Source organism: Dendropsophus ebraccatus, chromosome 2, assembly GCF_027789765.1.
Source record: "Dendropsophus ebraccatus isolate aDenEbr1 chromosome 2, aDenEbr1.pat, whole genome shotgun sequence".
Taxonomy (NCBI): domain Eukaryota; kingdom Metazoa; phylum Chordata; class Amphibia; order Anura; family Hylidae; genus Dendropsophus; species Dendropsophus ebraccatus.
Window position 1 is genome coordinate 128,547,759 of NC_091455.1, and position 18,467 is coordinate 128,566,225.

General features: G+C 51.5%; 1 protein-coding gene across 2 annotated transcripts in view; it reads right to left on the bottom strand.

Annotated features, from left to right (window-relative positions):
- LOC138783514 (carboxymethylenebutenolidase homolog) overlaps nucleotides 1-18,467 on the bottom strand; it is a 55,727-nt gene that overhangs the window by 17,297 nt on the left and 19,963 nt on the right. Inside the window, exon 1 of one of the 2 annotated variants that reach the window (XM_069958304.1) lies at nucleotides 13,010-13,028. The exons of the other annotated variant lie outside the window; for it this stretch is intronic. The gene's annotated coding sequence lies outside the window, so the exon portion shown is untranslated. Of the gene's footprint in view, nucleotides 1-13,009; nucleotides 13,029-18,467 lie in introns of those variants that run through there. 2 annotated transcript variants of the gene reach the window in all.

Here is an 18,467-nt window from a genome sequence, read left to right on the forward strand (position 1 = left end):
AACATTCTATGTCAACATTCTAAGCCTACATTCTATGTCAACATTCTAAGTCAACATTTTATGACAACATTTTAGAACTAAATTGTAAGTCAATAATCTATGACAGTATGAATGTAGGTTAGGAATGTTATGTAGGCTTAAAATGTTGGTTTAGAATGTTGCAAACCTATATTCTATGTCAACATTCTGTCATAGCATGTTGACATAGAATGTAGGTTTTCAATATTATGTCAAACTTTTATAACAACATGAATGCTAACATAATATTCAAAACCTACATTCTGTGTCAACATGCTATAACAGAATGTTGACATAGAATATAGGTTTACAACATTCTAAACCAGCATTTTAAGCCTACAATCCATAAAAACAATCTATGCCAGAATTTAGGCTTATGTCACGGCTGCGGCGGCGGCCCGCGCTCCGGGCCGCCACCGCAACTCCTCCTCTTGCGGGCAGCCGCCAGTGTCCCAGTACCGGGACCCGGCGCTGCTGCTAGTTCGGCCCCTGGGGGCGCCTCACCTTCCTCCGCTCCTGTCTCCCGCTGTTCCGGCCGGCGCGCGCGTCCCCGCCTCCTAGGGCGCGCGCCGACTGTCTCAGATTTAAAGGGCCGCCCCTAATTGGAAGTTACACTGAATCACTCCCTATAAATCCCAGCATGCCCTGACCCTCGTGTTGGAGCCTCTACATGCTTCCCATAGCGTTTGGCCCAGCTCCCTGTTGTTCCTGACCTCAGTCCTTGTTCCTTGTTCCTGTTCGCTACCCGGTCCCTAGCCCCTGTCCGCTGCCTTCCTATTTGTTCCTGAGTACTGTCTGCCACCTGCGATTACGCCTACAGACCTCTGCCAGCACTATCTCCTGCCTACTGCTCCTGCCACGCCTCGCCTGCCGTCACTAGCAACCAAGCCAGGGGTAGCGACCTGGGGGTCGCCTGCCACAGCAAGCCCATCCCGGCCCCTTAGACTCCGCTCCCTGGTGAGGTTTGTGCCATCGCTAGAAACGGTTCAGTGGATCCACGACTCCAGGCGTTACAGCTTAGAATGTTGATATAGAATGTTGACATTGAAACCTGGCTTAAAATGTTTACATAACATTCTTAACTTACATTCTATGGCAACATTATACGCCAACATTCTAATTCAACATTCTATTGTTGTTATGTGGGTAGGTGGGGTAGTTTGTGTGCCAGGGCTGATTTTTTTTTTGTCCCAGTCTGGCCCTGCTCAGGGGTATAGGAGAGGTTCTGGTTAGCCTTGGTAGACACCACACATTTTCAAGTAGTAGGACTTGTGCTAGCTAGGTGAACAGGCGCCATGCTGCTCCCAGCCGTGTGAACAGGTGGATTCTGTCTAGCTTAATTGATACATTCTTGTTAACTCCCAGACTCCAGACTTTTCTGGAGTGAGTTCTACCAGCAACTTAACAGTTAACTCCTTGCCAGTGATTGACAGCCCTATCCCCCGTCTTTTGCTAAGTTTACACGAGGCGATTATTGGCCTGTTCGCACGATTAACAATTTCGAAGTAACAATTTTTTTTTATAACGATCAGCGTTTAGACGGTACGATATATCGTACGGAAAAATCATTTGCGATCGCGCGCCCGCATCCCGCCCCCCCTGCAGCCTGCCCCCCCCCCCCGCTCAACCGCAGCCCCCTGCGCCGCCCCGATCGGCACCCCCGCCGCTCCGATCGCCACCCCCGCCGCTCCGATCGCCCCCCCCCCCCCCGCTGCGGGCTGCGGGCGGCCGGACTATCACGCGACGACGGTTTACACGGAACAATCGGCGAATTTTTGCGAACGACGATTTAAGAACCTGTTAAAAGATCAAAATGAACGATTTCTCGCTCGTCGTTCGATCGTTCGACTTGTTTACACGTACGATTATCGTTCGAATTCAATCGTTATCGTGCAAATTTGCACGATAATCGTTCCGTGTAAACCCAGCATGAGGGTCCATTTACACAGAAAGATTATCTGACAGATTATATGCCAAAGATTTGAAGCCAAAGCCAGAAACTGACTATAAACAGAAATCAGGTCATGTAGGAGAGATTTCTCCTCTTTCCAAATCCATTCCTGGCTTTGGCTTCAAATCTTTGGCAGATAATCTGTCAGATAATCTTTCTGTTTAAATGGGCCCATATGCTAAGTTTACACGGAGCGATAATTGGCTCGATCGTAAGTTTAAGGATTTTTTTTTATGACGATCAGCGTTTAGACGGTACGATATCGTACGGAAAAATCGTTTTGCGATCGCACGCCCGCAGATCTCCCCCCCCGCCCGCAGACCGCCCCGCCCCCGCTCGCAGCCCGGCCCCCCGCTCAACCGCAGCCCCCTCTCTCCGATCTCCCCCCCCCCGTCTCTCCGATCGCCCCCGCCACGAGCATACCGCGTAGCAGGTCTTCAAAATCCCCGGCGGGTGTGGGGTGGGGGTGTGATCGGAGCGGTAGCGGGGGTGGCGATCGGAGCAGACCTTCTGATCTGGTCTGTATTTTAGTCCTTAGGTTTTTCCTAAATTTTGTTTGCCTCATTGACACTGTTTATTGCCCAGTGACTTTGTACTAGTTTCTGACTCTCCTGGTTTGACTCTAGCTTACTGACCACCTGTTATTGTGTATTTTTGTCCTTGTTCCTTGTTCCATAATTGTCTTGTAATTGTCCCGTATATGTCTCCTGTCCTGTTACACCTATTTTAGCGCAGGGAACTTCTCCAAGTTGTCCCATGTTGTTTAGGATACTGTTAAGGTCAGTATGGCAAAGGCAGACTGACAAAACACGGACAGTGAGCCCTGAGCTGACAGGATGACACAGATGACACACACCACTGTCTGAATTCCGCACAGTACTCCTCCACAGGTCTTTTTCCCTGTTTCATGGAAGTCAGTTGGCGTTCTGCTTCCCCTGCTAGGTCTGGATCGTCATACAGGAGTCCTAGGGCAGTGTCACAGCCGCGGCGGCGCCCCGCGTTCCGGGCCGCCGCCGCGACCGCTTCCTGCCCCATGCAGCAGCCGGTGTCCATAGTCGGGGACCCGGCGCTGCTATCACCTCGGCCCCGGGGGGCGCCTCACCTCTCCACGCTCCTGTCTCCCGCTGTGCCGGCCGGCGCGCGCGTCCCCGCCTCCTAGGGCGCGCGCGCGCCGGCTGTCTCAGATTTAAAGGGGCAGTGCGCTCCTAATTGGTAGTTGCACCTAATCACTCCCCTATAAATCCCAGCTTGCCCTGTCCCCTGTGTTGGAGCCTCTACATGCTTCCCATAGCGTTTGGCCCAGCTCCCTGTTGTTCCTGTGTCCTGTCCGTTACCTGGTCCCAAGTCCCTGTTCCTGAGTCCTGTCCGTTACCTGGTCCCAAGTCCCTGTTCCTGGTTCCTGTTCCCCTGTCACTCCACCTGTTCCCGTGTCCAGCCTGTCACGTGCTCTCTCATCTGCAGACTATTGCCTGTGCCATCTCCTGCCACGCCTCGCCTGCCGACACCAGCAACCAAGCCAGGGGTAGCGACCTGGGGGTCGCCTGCCGCAGCAAGTCCATCCCGCCTTGCGGCGGGCTCTGGTGAAAACCAGCGGCCCCTTAGACTCCGCTCCCTGGTGAGGTTTGTGCCATCGCTGGTGCCGGTCCAGTGGATCCACTACTCCAGGCGTTACAGTAGGCTCCAACCATGGATCCCGGCGAGGTGCCCGATCTCCGTGACGTCGCCAGAGTGGTCACTCAGCAGGCGCAACAAATCCAGAAACAGTCACAGCAGATCCAGCAACTCATTGCCGCCTTACAGCAGCAGACTACTGCCCAGCGCACACCACCTCCTGACGCTTCTTCTTCACTCCGACTGGCCCTCCCAAGCAAGTACTCTGGGGACTCTAAGTTGTGCAGAGGATTCTTGACTCAGTGCACCATGCACATTGAACTTTTGAGTAGTCAGTTTTCCACCGAGCGCTCTAAAGTGGCTTTCATCATCAGCCTATTAGAAGGTAGAGCCCTGGCCTGGGCCACGCCACTGTGGGACCGTGATGATCCAGTTGCTGCCAATCTCCGGGCCTTCCTATTCGAGTTTCGCTCCGTCTTTGAGGAACCTGCCCGTGCTTCTTCAGCCGAGACTGCTCTCCTCAACCTCTCTCAAGGCAGCTCCTCTGTTGGTGACTACGCCATCCAGTTCCGCACCCTGGCAGCCGAATTGGACTGGAACGAGGCCGCCCTATTGGCCACCTTCAAGAAGGGCCTGTCTAGTCGTGTGAGAGACGTGCTCGCTGCCCGAGACCTGCCTACCTCCCTGAACGAACTCATTCTACTGGCCACCCGAGTTGATACTCGTTTTTCGGAGAGGGAGGAGGAGGTTCGGCATGAACATTTACTAACCCGTTCCCGTCGCCATCCCCAGCTGGCGCCGGTTTTCCAGAATCCTGACCTTTCGATGTCCCAACCCTCTCCTGAGATTCCTATGCAGGTGGAACGGGCTCACCTGACGCCTGATGAAAGAATCCGGCGCCTGGAGCAGAATCTCTGTCTCTATTGCGGTGGTTCCGATCACTTCCGGCTGGGATGTCCCCTACGTCCCCAAACATCCGGAAAATGCTCGCACCTAGGTCCGGTGGGACAGGTGTCCCTAGGTGTGAATGCCACCATTCCAAGTCTGTCTATGCCAGTTTCCATCCGGACTCTCTCAGGACGAAATCATCAGACTACTGCCTTCCTCGATTCTGGGTCAGCAGGCAGTTTTATTGCGCCAACATTGGTCCAAAGATGGCGGCTACCCGTGACCCGACTAGCCAGGCCCCTGACTATCTCCTCGGTCACAGGCGAAATTCTTACCGACCGTGTGTACTACCAGACCGCACCTTTAGTCCTCCAGGTGGGTCCTTTACATCAAGAAGAGATATCCTTCTACGTCCTGCCCCATTCTTCCCCCGCGGTCCTCCTGGGACTCCCGTGGCTGCAAGAACATGCCCCTCAACTGGACTGGAGAACCGGGGAGATTCTCAGTTGGGGTCAGGACTGTTCCAACCAGTGTCTCAGGTCACCTCAGACCAAGTGTACTATGTCGTTTCCTGTCCCAGCCAAGCCTCTATCCGACCTACCGGCAGAAGACCAAGACTCGGCGGATGCCTTCTCTGCCGAGGTGTACCCTCTCTCCGTACCCAAGACTAAGGTCGGGTCCTCTCACCACCGGGAGAACTTACAGAAGGTCCTCGTCCACAGACCCACAGTCCCTTGCCATGTTTTCCCGCCTGATCGCCTAGCACCAGTCGTCACCTCCTCGCTTCGGAGAGTACCCCCCGGAAAGACTCATGTTCACCCTGCGCTTCGAAGAGGTATTTTGAAGTGGGGTCATTCCTCGTTGGAGGCCGGGCACCCTGGAGTCCGTAAGACCGGCCAACGGATCTCTCGCCACTACTGGTGGCCCAGTCTGTTTCAAGATGTCAAAGACTTTGTGGCTTCCTGTGCCATCTGCAGGCAAGAAAGAGGGGGAGGCCAAAGGGGGGGGGTACTGTCACAGCCGCGGCGGCGTCCCGCGTTCCGGGCCGCCGCCGCGACCGCTTCCTGCCCCATGCAGCAGCCGGTGTCCATAGTCGGGGACCCGGCGCTGCTATCACCTCGGCCCCGGGGGGCGCCTCACCTCTCCACGCTCCTGTCTCCCGCTGTGCCGGCCGGCGCGCGCGTCCCCGCCTCCTCGGGCGCGCGCGCGCCGGCTGTCTCAGATTTAAAGGGGCAGTGCGCTCCTAATTGGTAGTTGCACCTAATCACTCCCCTATAAATCCCAGCTTGCCCTGTCCCCTGTGTTGGAGCCTCTACATGCTTCCCATAGCGTTTGGCCCAGCTCCCTGTTGTTCCTGTGTCCTGTCCGTTACCTGGTCCCAAGTCCCTGTTCCTGAGTCCTGTCCGTTACCTGGTCCCAAGTCCCTGTTCCTGGTTCCTGTTCCCCTGTCACTCCACCTGTTCCCGTGTCCAGCCTGTCACGTGCTCTCTCATCTGCAGACTATTGCCTGTGCCATCTCCTGCCACGCCTCGCCTGCCGACACCAGCAACCAAGCCAGGGGTAGCGACCTGGGGGTCGCCTGCCGCAGCAAGTCCATCCCGCCTTGCGGCGGGCTCTGGTGAAAACCAGCGGCCCCTTAGACTCCGCTCCCTGGTGAGGTTTGTGCCATCGCTGGTGCCGGTCCAGTGGATCCACTACTCCAGGCGTTACAGTAGGCTCCAACCATGGATCCCGGCGAGGTGCCCGATCTCCGTGACGTCGCCAGAGTGGTCACTCAGCAGGCGCAACAAATCCAGAAACAGTCACAGCAGATCCAGCAACTCATTGCCGCCTTACAGCAGCAGACTACTGCCCAGCGCACACCACCTCCTGACGCTTCTTCTTCACTCCGACTGGCCCTCCCAAGCAAGTACTCTGGGGACTCTAAGTTGTGCAGAGGATTCTTGACTCAGTGCACCATGCACATTGAACTTTTGAGTAGTCAGTTTTCCACCGAGCGCTCTAAAGTGGCTTTCATCATCAGCCTATTAGAAGGTAGAGCCCTGGCCTGGGCCACGCCACTGTGGGACCGTGATGATCCAGTTGCTGCCAATCTCCGGGCCTTCCTATTCGAGTTTCGCTCCGTCTTTGAGGAACCTGCCCGTGCTTCTTCAGCCGAGACTGCTCTCCTCAACCTCTCTCAAGGCAGCTCCTCTGTTGGTGACTACGCCATCCAGTTCCGCACCCTGGCAGCCGAATTGGACTGGAACGAGGCCGCCCTATTGGCCACCTTCAAGAAGGGCCTGTCTAGTCGTGTGAGAGACGTGCTCGCTGCCCGAGACCTGCCTACCTCCCTGAACGAACTCATTCTACTGGCCACCCGAGTTGATACTCGTTTTTCGGAGAGGGAGGAGGAGGTTCGGCATGAACATTTACTAACCCGTTCCCGTCGCCATCCCCAGCTGGCGCCGGTTTTCCAGAATCCTGACCTTTCGATGTCCCAACCCTCTCCTGAGATTCCTATGCAGGTGGAACGGGCTCACCTGACGCCTGATGAAAGAATCCGGCGCCTGGAGCAGAATCTCTGTCTCTATTGCGGTGGTTCCGATCACTTCCGGCTGGGATGTCCCCTACGTCCCCAAACATCCGGAAAATGCTCGCACCTAGGTCCGGTGGGACAGGTGTCCCTAGGTGTGAATGCCACCATTCCAAGTCTGTCTATGCCAGTTTCCATCCGGACTCTCTCAGGACGAAATCATCAGACTACTGCCTTCCTCGATTCTGGGTCAGCAGGCAGTTTTATTGCGCCAACATTGGTCCAAAGATGGCGGCTACCCGTGACCCGACTAGCCAGGCCCCTGACTATCTCCTCGGTCACAGGCGAAATTCTTACCGACCGTGTGTACTACCAGACCGCACCTTTAGTCCTCCAGGTGGGTCCTTTACATCAAGAAGAGATATCCTTCTACGTCCTGCCCCATTCTTCCCCCGCGGTCCTCCTGGGACTCCCGTGGCTGCAAGAACATGCCCCTCAACTGGACTGGAGAACCGGGGAGATTCTCAGTTGGGGTCAGGACTGTTCCAACCAGTGTCTCAGGTCACCTCAGACCAAGTGTACTATGTCGTTTCCTGTCCCAGCCAAGCCTCTATCCGACCTACCGGCAGAAGACCAAGACTCGGCGGATGCCTTCTCTGCCGAGGTGTACCCTCTCTCCGTACCCAAGACTAAGGTCGGGTCCTCTCACCACCGGGAGAACTTACAGAAGGTCCTCGTCCACAGACCCACAGTCCCTTGCCATGTTTTCCCGCCTGATCGCCTAGCACCAGTCGTCACCTCCTCGCTTCGGAGAGTACCCCCCGGAAAGACTCATGTTCACCCTGCGCTTCGAAGAGGTATTTTGAAGTGGGGTCATTCCTCGTTGGAGGCCGGGCACCCTGGAGTCCGTAAGACCGGCCAACGGATCTCTCGCCACTACTGGTGGCCCAGTCTGTTTCAAGATGTCAAAGACTTTGTGGCTTCCTGTGCCATCTGCAGGCAAGAAAGAGGGGGAGGCCAAAGGGGGGGGGGTACTGTCACAGCCGCGGCGGCGTCCCGCGTTCCGGGCCGCCGCCGCGACCGCTTCCTGCCCCATGCAGCAGCCGGTGTCCATAGTCGGGGACCCGGCGCTGCTATCACCTCGGCCCCGGGGGGCGCCTCACCTCTCCACGCTCCTGTCTCCCGCTGTGCCGGCCGGCGCGCGCGTCCCCGCCTCCTAGGGCGCGCGCGCGCCGGCTGTCTCAGATTTAAAGGGGCAGTGCGCTCCTAATTGGTAGTTGCACCTAATCACTCCCCTATAAATCCCAGCTTGCCCTGTCCCCTGTGTTGGAGCCTCTACATGCTTCCCATAGCGTTTGGCCCAGCTCCCTGTTGTTCCTGTGTCCTGTCCGTTACCTGGTCCCAAGTCCCTGTTCCTGAGTCCTGTCCGTTACCTGGTCCCAAGTCCCTGTTCCTGGTTCCTGTTCCCCTGTCACTCCACCTGTTCCCGTGTCCAGCCTGTCACGTGCTCTCTCATCTGCAGACTATTGCCTGTGCCATCTCCTGCCACGCCTCGCCTGCCGACACCAGCAACCAAGCCAGGGGTAGCGACCTGGGGGTCGCCTGCCGCAGCAAGTCCATCCCGCCTTGCGGCGGGCTCTGGTGAAAACCAGCGGCCCCTTAGACTCCGCTCCCTGGTGAGGTTTGTGCCATCGCTGGTGCCGGTCCAGTGGATCCACTACTCCAGGCGTTACAGTAGGCTCCAACCATGGATCCCGGCGAGGTGCCCGATCTCCGTGACGTCGCCAGAGTGGTCACTCAGCAGGCGCAACAAATCCAGAAACAGTCACAGCAGATCCAGCAACTCATTGCCGCCTTACAGCAGCAGACTACTGCCCAGCGCACACCACCTCCTGACGCTTCTTCTTCACTCCGACTGGCCCTCCCAAGCAAGTACTCTGGGGACTCTAAGTTGTGCAGAGGATTCTTGACTCAGTGCACCATGCACATTGAACTTTTGAGTAGTCAGTTTTCCACCGAGCGCTCTAAAGTGGCTTTCATCATCAGCCTATTAGAAGGTAGAGCCCTGGCCTGGGCCACGCCACTGTGGGACCGTGATGATCCAGTTGCTGCCAATCTCCGGGCCTTCCTATTCGAGTTTCGCTCCGTCTTTGAGGAACCTGCCCGTGCTTCTTCAGCCGAGACTGCTCTCCTCAACCTCTCTCAAGGCAGCTCCTCTGTTGGTGACTACGCCATCCAGTTCCGCACCCTGGCAGCCGAATTGGACTGGAACGAGGCCGCCCTATTGGCCACCTTCAAGAAGGGCCTGTCTAGTCGTGTGAGAGACGTGCTCGCTGCCCGAGACCTGCCTACCTCCCTGAACGAACTCATTCTACTGGCCACCCGAGTTGATACTCGTTTTTTCGGAGAGGGAGGAGGAGGTTCGGCATGAACATTTACTAACCCGTTCCCGTCGCCATCCCCAGCTGGCGCCGGTTTTCCAGAATCCTGACCTTTCGATGTCCCAACCCTCTCCTGAGATTCCTATGCAGGTGGAACGGGCTCACCTGACGCCTGATGAAAGAATCCGGCGCCTGGAGCAGAATCTCTGTCTCTATTGCGGTGGTTCCGATCACTTCCGGCTGGGATGTCCCCTACGTCCCCAAACATCCGGAAAATGCTCGCACCTAGGTCCGGTGGGACAGGTGTCCCTAGGTGTGAATGCCACCATTCCAAGTCTGTCTATGCCAGTTTCCATCCGGACTCTCTCAGGACGAAATCATCAGACTACTGCCTTCCTCGATTCTGGGTCAGCAGGCAGTTTTATTGCGCCAACATTGGTCCAAAGATGGCGGCTACCCGTGACCCGACTAGCCAGGCCCCTGACTATCTCCTCGGTCACAGGCGAAATTCTTACCGACCGTGTGTACTACCAGACCGCACCTTTAGTCCTCCAGGTGGGTCCTTTACATCAAGAAGAGATATCCTTCTACGTCCTGCCCCATTCTTCCCCCGCGGTCCTCCTGGGACTCCCGTGGCTGCAAGAACATGCCCCTCAACTGGACTGGAGAACCGGGGAGATTCTCAGTTGGGGTCAGGACTGTTCCAACCAGTGTCTCAGGTCACCTCAGACCAAGTGTACTATGTCGTTTCCTGTCCCAGCCAAGCCTCTATCCGACCTACCGGCAGAAGACCAAGACTCGGCGGATGCCTTCTCTGCCGAGGTGTACCCTCTCTCCGTACCCAAGACTAAGGTCGGGTCCTCTCACCACCGGGAGAACTTACAGAAGGTCCTCGTCCACAGACCCACAGTCCCTTGCCATGTTTTCCCGCCTGATCGCCTAGCACCAGTCGTCACCTCCTCGCTTCGGAGAGTACCCCCCGGAAAGACTCATGTTCACCCTGCGCTTCGAAGAGGTATTTTGAAGTGGGGTCATTCCTCGTTGGAGGCCGGGCACCCTGGAGTCCGTAAGACCGGCCAACGGATCTCTCGCCACTACTGGTGGCCCAGTCTGTTTCAAGATGTCAAAGACTTTGTGGCTTCCTGTGCCATCTGCAGGCAAGAAAGAGGGGGAGGCCAAAGGGGGGGGGTACTGTCACAGCCGCGGCGGCGTCCCGCGTTCCGGGCCGCCGCCGCGACCGCTTCCTGCCCCATGCAGCAGCCGGTGTCCATAGTCGGGGACCCGGCGCTGCTATCACCTCGGCCCCGGGGGGCGCCTCACCTCTCCACGCTCCTGTCTCCCGCTGTGCCGGCCGGCGCGCGCGTCCCCCCCGCCGCGGGCGCGCGCGCGCCGGCTGTCTCAGATTTAAAGGGGCAGTGCGCTCCTAATTGGTAGTTGCACCTAATCACTCCCCTATAAATCCCAGCTTGCCCTGTCCCCTGTGTTGGAGCCTCTACATGCTTCCCATAGCGTTTGGCCCAGCTCCCTGTTGTTCCTGTGTCCTGTCCGTTACCTGGTCCCAAGTCCCTGTTCCTGAGTCCTGTCCGTTACCTGGTCCCAAGTCCCTGTTCCTGGTTCCTGTTCCCCTGTCACTCCACCTGTTCCCGTGTCCAGCCTGTCACGTGCTCTCTCATCTGCAGACTATTGCCTGTGCCATCTCCTGCCACGCCTCGCCTGCCGACACCAGCAACCAAGCCAGGGGTAGCGACCTGGGGGTCGCCTGCCGCAGCAAGTCCATCCCGCCTTGCGGCGGGCTCTGGTGAAAACCAGCGGCCCCTTAGACTCCGCTCCCTGGTGAGGTTTGTGCCATCGCTGGTGCCGGTCCAGTGGATCCACTACTCCAGGCGTTACAGGCAGCAAAAAAATTGATCCACAGAGGTCAACTCCATGGATTCAGGGGGTAATGAAAAAGCCCACTCCTGAGGAGTACCCTGCAAGAGGGACATAATAATGCCCACCCTTTGGTCCTCATCTCCAGAGGAGTGGGGACACAAACGAAAAAACAACTTGCACCCCTCTCTAAATGTTCGGAAACGCTTCCTGTCTCCCTTAAATTTTTCTGGGAGCTGCACAGGAGTTTCTGGAGGTAGAGGGGTGGTCATGGTCACCTTTCGGGGTGCAGTCTCTTGTTCCTGGACGCGCTCAGCAAGGTTCTGAACCAGCGTGTTCAGACCTTGCATCTGGTTCACCAGAGTCTTCATGGCGTCCATAATGCTAGGTTACCCCAACAAATTTTTTGGGCTGACTATCTGTTAAGGTCAGTATGGCAAAGGCAGTCTGACAAAACACGGACAGTGAGCCCTGAGCTGACCCCACCCACTGACCCTGCCTACTTGCCATAGACGTCCCTAAACGGCCCGGACAACCACGGAGTCGGTCCCTACACTGAATAGTTGTGACACACAAAGCACGGACAGACGAACAAAACACAATAAGAGGTGTCAGACAAACCAGGTCAGCAACAGTCGAGCGGCGAAGTACAAAAACAGCAAACAGAAGAATAGTCGAGGTCAGAAGCAGAAGGTCCAGAATACAGAGATCAGAGTAACTAAACAGGGAGCTGAGCAGGCGAGTGAACTCTAATAGTCAGCAGGGAAGAAAGAAACTTGCTGCTTTTTATCTCGGACCAGAGACTAGGTCCAGCAGATGATTGGACAAGCCCTGATCCCAGCAGCAAGTTCAGCTGAGGAGATCAAGCAGAGCAGTAACCCCTGCACTGCCATGAGTCTGCCAGGAAAAGCAGGTGTGGCTGGCAAATACAACACAATTCAGACAGAGTAAAAAAAAACACAGACAAACTCAGCGCTTTCTCGACCGCCCAGCACGGACCAAGGATCGCAAAGTCATATTCCTAACAGATACGTTGAGGCAAGTAGGCAGGGACAGTGGCCGTGGGACAGTGCCAGGGCTGCACTTGTCTCTGTGTCTTCTGTGTATACCTTGACCAGTCCTGACAACCTACCTATTTCATTATGTTTCATTCAGTTCATCTTTCAATAGTTCAGTGTGGTAGACATGATACAAAGACTTAATTGTGTCGCTATTATGGACATGTTACAGCAGTCTTAGTTCTGAAGATAATCAAACACAGTCACAGAACATCCAATGACTCACAGATGATGACATCTCTGTTTGTAGATGATCTCTTTAGTTTTCTTGTTCATCTGTCTTAAACCAATACAATATTTACTAATGACTGCAGCCTTACAGCAACATCTGCTCCATTCAGCTTGTAAAAGGGTTCTGCCCCTTAAGACTTTTATAATAGTTCACTTTTGTTTCTGCCTGCACATTGATGCTGTTGTCTTCTGTCTGCCCTGTTTTTCTTATCCAGTAGTATGAATGCTTGCCTCCAATGTGCTGGTCCTATCCCTCTCCTTCCCCTTGTATGCTTCAGTGAATAGGAGAGGGTGAAGACACATGGAGTTGGGATTGTAAACTGTCCTTACACCAACAGGCAATAGCGACAGTTAGACCTGATGGACCTGGTCAAACATCTCAACCAAGTGTACCCCAAAGGCCTGGGTCCAGTGTCAGACTGGCCCACCAGAGGACCATAGGATCCTCCGGTGGGCCCCCAGCTTTAGAACCTGCACAAACACTTACACACATGTTATTTCTTTCTGGTTCTTCATTGGTGGGCCCCCAGGATCATTTCCTCTGGTGAGCCCCAAGATACAGCAGTCCGACACTGCCTGTTTCAGAAGCAGAGCTGCTGCAAGATGTATAATAAAGCAGTAGCTGAGGTAGAGTGGCTATATTCCCTCTCAGTTTGGGCATTCCTCCTTCCTATTATCTATGACTTTCCCATACTTCTGAATTCCAAATTTGTCTAGCTATATAGAGATAAATCCTGCCACAATGGGGACCACAGGCCTGTTACTGCATAATAGATACAGCCAGTATATCACTGATGATCAGTGAATCCTCCATCACAACTCCACAGAGATTGTTACCAAGCTTTCCCAGACTGCCATATCTGCCTAGGTCCCCAAATCACATATTATGGAATGACTAGTCAGATTTGTTATCCAGAAGCCAAAAAGCAGGCAAGAATCCCTGAGAAGCCGTAACTGACAAAACGGAACAATTCTTAATCTACCTAGTTAGGCATATTTACCTTTTAGGTAAATGCATTGCAATATTTTAATCCCTTTTTATCATCTACAGAGTTGTGTGGGGACTAGTTTTATTGGTACCATTTTGGGGTAGATCAATGGAACAATAGGTAGGAGCAGCGCTCATCCAGTACAGAACCAAGGAAGAAAATTACTCACCGGGTGATAGTGGGTGAAATAAACTCCCATATCACCATAGAGCCACGTAAACACATCTATCCAATTAGGAGAGCCAGCAGATCCAAACACCCAGAGCAGTCCAAAAAATGGATAGTGGTCAGCTCACAAGAATAAAAGAAAACAAAAAAACAGGATTGCGCTCAGGACCAATAGTATAACAATCAGATAGGAGCACCACTCCTGTATAGTAGTGCCGGTTACTGTTTCTATTTTTCCTCAAGAGAACCAGCACTGCTATTTGAAGACTGTCTGGGCACATAAAATGCTGGATTCACAGGTCAGAAAGGTAGGTGCTTATCTGGAAATCTGGAAACTTGATGAGGTAAGTTTGCAGGATGATATGCTGTACAGAGCTGCCTTTTCTCCTCTTCATGCTCACTTACCCCCCTCGGCCCCTCCTCCCTCCATAGAGCATAATGGACACAGAAATCCTGCTTCTTTTGAAGTGAGGGGAGGCAGCAAAACAGCATTCTGAGTACAAAAGGAAATACTTTTGCATAATAATACCTATTAGATTTTTTTTAAATCACTTGTACTATTGATACTCATTGATTTTTAAGAAGTGACATTTAAATGACAGTTATATGCCTTAAATCCAAAAACATAACAGCAGCCATACAACTATAGTCATTGTAAACATACTGACCCTCAGAATAAAGATAGCATGTCAGTTTTTCTATATGGTGAGCGGCTTTAAAAATCTCAAATCCCGATTTCATTACAAAATACAGTTGGTCCCCCTAAAGCAAGCCCTGATAGATGGAAACCAAAAGGCTGTTAGAAGGTGAGGAGGGAAAAAGAAACATGCATAAACTTAAATTGGCCTAGTCCTTAAGGGGTTAAGAGGGACATAAAGGGTTTTCTTAAAAAAAAATATAATGTTACAAGTTATGGGTGTTAGACATTTACAGATGGGATGTTGTACCAACAGTCTCTTTAGATTGCCATATGTTGAGCCAGGTAGCAATTTTACCCATAGAATGGAGCAATTGCCATTCACAGCAGGTTTATAGGTTGGCTTTTACATTCTTGTCAACCATGTCAACTGTGTCACTATGAAGTAAGGGCAGTAACACATATTATTCATGTTGGAAAACTGCCAAATCATTCTGACTGTGATAATACTATCTCGGTGAACAATAGTTCATTCAGCATAGTCACCCTTATGCTGGTAGTTTCTACATTATTTTAACTTTTCTTTTATATTTTCATGAAAATAGAGATGTATAACTCTAAACATTATATCATCTTAAACAGTGAACTGAGAAGGTTAATAACTATAGATGTTAATAACTATTGTCTTAAATCCTCCACTTTAGATATATTTTAATTACTGAGCATATAATTGAAATGTTTTACACTGTTTTGACGCTGTTCAACCAGTAGTGAAAATGACGTGTTATCTATGCTTTTCAAGTTAGTACGATCACAACGATAGACAATAGGGGACATTTATTAAAAGGCGGAAATACCTTTTTTAGGCGTAGATCTGTACCACCTTCACTGGTGGGCAGGAGAGGAGGCATTACGGGGGCGCGGCCTCTGCGTGCATCACATTTATCATTTTTCCGGTGGAAAAATGATATGGAAACCGGTTTCAAAATTTTCGCACGGGCGGGCTTCATGCGCTCAGGATTTGTGTAGAGGCAATGCTGCGGGGATATTTGTAAGCCCGGCGTAAAAAACGCTGGACTTCATAAATGTCCCCCAATGTGTATAATTTTGATCTTATTTGACTGCTTTTTAAAAATTAAAACCTATTTAAAAAAAAAAAAAAATTGTTTGAAATTGCTCTTTTACCATCCTTATAACGCAATTTTTTTTTTATCTATGTGGCTGTGTGAGGTGTAATTTTTTGCACCATGATCTGTACTTTCTATCAGTAGCTAGCCTGCGTATATGCAACTTTTTGATCACTATTTTACACTACTATGAATGCACTGATTGTTCATAGAGATCAATGCAGTTCATATGTACTGCATTGATCTATGCAATCAGTGATCCATTACTAGGGGCTGCTGAAGCCCATAGCATTGGATTGCCAAGCTGGGATCAGCATAGAGGCCCGGTGCAGAGGCCCGGCAAGTAGGAAGGATTGCCCCTCTGGGAATGCATTGCAGGAGGTGATCCTTCCACTATATACCAACAAGTGTTGTTTTACCTGCAATTAAATTCCGCTGTCAGTTTTGACATTAGCATTTAAATGCTTAATTAGCCAGCGAGAAGATCAGGCCACGTTAGCTAATAGCCACAGTCCCCGGCTGCTGGCAGAACTGTACAGTGAGGTCTCATGTAGGGATCCCTCATTGTATCCTCCTTAACCCATATGATGTAGCCTGACATCAATATGGGTTAAGACAGTGCTTCTCAATTCCAGTCCTCGGGCCTCACCAACAGGTCATGTTTTGAGGCTATCCCATACAAAGAACACCAGTGATAATACCTGATGAGTATAATTATATCACCTGTGAAATACTAAGGAAATCCTCAAAACATGACCTGTTGGTGAGGCCTGAGGACTGGAATTGAAAAGCACTGGGTTAAGATGTTAAACAGTGTAATGTACACAAATCGTGGCATAGTTGCAAGCAGGTGTGCTACATATTGAAACCTCAGCTGGGAATACATTGTATACAGACCCCCTGAATAAAATGAAATAGGGCTGGATTCTACATGGACACAGTGTCCCAATTACTAGCACTCACAACTAGTGATGGGAAATCTAGTTCATTTTGGTGATTAGGTCACTATGATCTAGTTCATTTAAAGCAGTAGTTCAGAAGATCGGCTTATTTAGTTCATTATATCTCTGGGATCCTGATAAGAGGTCCCTAGAAGCAGATCTTCTTTATTACACTTGGAGCCTTCAGCTCCAGCTGCTTGGATGAGATATTATTGTGGTAAAATAATCAAATTTCATTAGTAATTTTTGTGAATGCGACCACTTATACAACAAGCTCATAGTGTCATGCTGAACTCTGCACAATCAATCAATCATTTTATGTGCTATGTAATATACAAATGACAGGCACCAACATGGCTGCAGCTTATAGTTCTGTGTTCTCAGAAGCCTCATAGGTGATCATCATATGACCTGTGAACTACCGAGCTACAAGAGATTAAATCAGGAGAATCCGTTCAATCAGTGAGCTATGAACTATATGAGCCACAAGATTATCATGTGATTAGGAGAATCAATCACATGTATAAGACTGAGCTCAGCAGTGACACATGTGGTAGTTACAGGTACTGACCCCTAGTATGAGGGAGCTGATCAGTGACCTACTGAGCTATATGCCAGAAGATTAGAGAGGGTAGCTCACTCAGTCAACTACTGAGCTATATGAGCCAGAACCAATCAAGAGTCTAGTTAAATCACACATATATGACTGAGCTCAGCAGGGACACCTGTGGTGGTTAGAGATACTGACTATGGTGAATGTGTGAGGGAGCAGAAAAGCAGTAAAGCTGCATGTAGCATATACAGCACACAGTGAGGATACAGGAGCCAGTGCTGGAAAACAAGACTGGAGCTATGGGCTAACAAGATGGCTACACTACAGGTGAGCTGGGTAAACATCCTCTCACACACTTAGGCTACGTTCACACAGAGCAAAAGGGGCGGATTACGCGAGGAAATATTTCCGCCTGAAATCAACTGACGCTGAATTCCGAGCAGAATATAAGCAGAATGCAAGCAGAATCCCTGCGTATTCAGCTAGGAAAGTGTTCAGCTCGTAATCAGCTCTTGACAAATTCAGCGCGGAATACTCGAGGAATCCGCGCTGAATCCGCATGCATTCAGCGCTGAAATTCAGCGAGTATTTGGTGAGTAAACTAGACTATACCAGAACATATACTAGAATCCTCCTCCCCCCCCTTTTCCCCATTTCCGCGCTGATTCAGCGAGTAATTGCCGCTTATATTACGCTTGTATTCCGCGCTGAATACGCGCGTATTCCGCGCTGAAACAGAAAATCAGAGCCCCATTGGTTTGTATAGGCTTCCGCTAGCGGAAGAATGAACATGTTCATTCAGGGCTCGTTCCCACTGAGCAAAAGCAGCTGAATTTCTGCGCTGAATCAGCGCTGAAATTTCAGCCGTTAAAATAGGTGCAGAGCTAATTTCCATTGTGTTGAATGGAAATTCTGCTCTGCAGTTCACACAGTGGAATTTCCGCACTGAACTAATCCGCTTTCCGCCAGAAGAATGAACATGTTCATTCTTCCGCTAGCGGAAGCCTATACAAACCAATGGGGCTCTGATTTTCTGTTTCAGCGCGGAATACGCGCGTATTCAGCGCGGAATACAAGCGTAATACAAGCGGAAATTACTCGCTGAATCAGCGCGGAAATGGGGAAAAGGGGGGAGGAGGATTCTAGTATATGTTCTGGTATAGTCTAGTTTACTCACCAAATACTCGCTGAATTTCAGCGCTGAATGCATGCGGATTCAGCGCGGATTCCTCGAGTATTCCGCGCTGAATTTGTCATGAGCTGATTACGAGCTGAACACTTTCCTAGCAGAATACGCAGGGATTCTGCTTACATTCTGCTTATATTCTGCTCGGAATTCAGCGTCAGTTGATTTCAGGCGGAAATATTTCCTTGCGTAATCCGCTCCTTTTGCTCTGTGTGAACGTAGCCTTAGGGTGCGTTTACACAGACAGATTTATCTGACAGATTTTGGAAGCCAAAGCCAGGAATGGATTTGAAAAGAGGATAGATCCCGGTCTTTCCTTTATGACCTGATCCCTGTTTATAGTC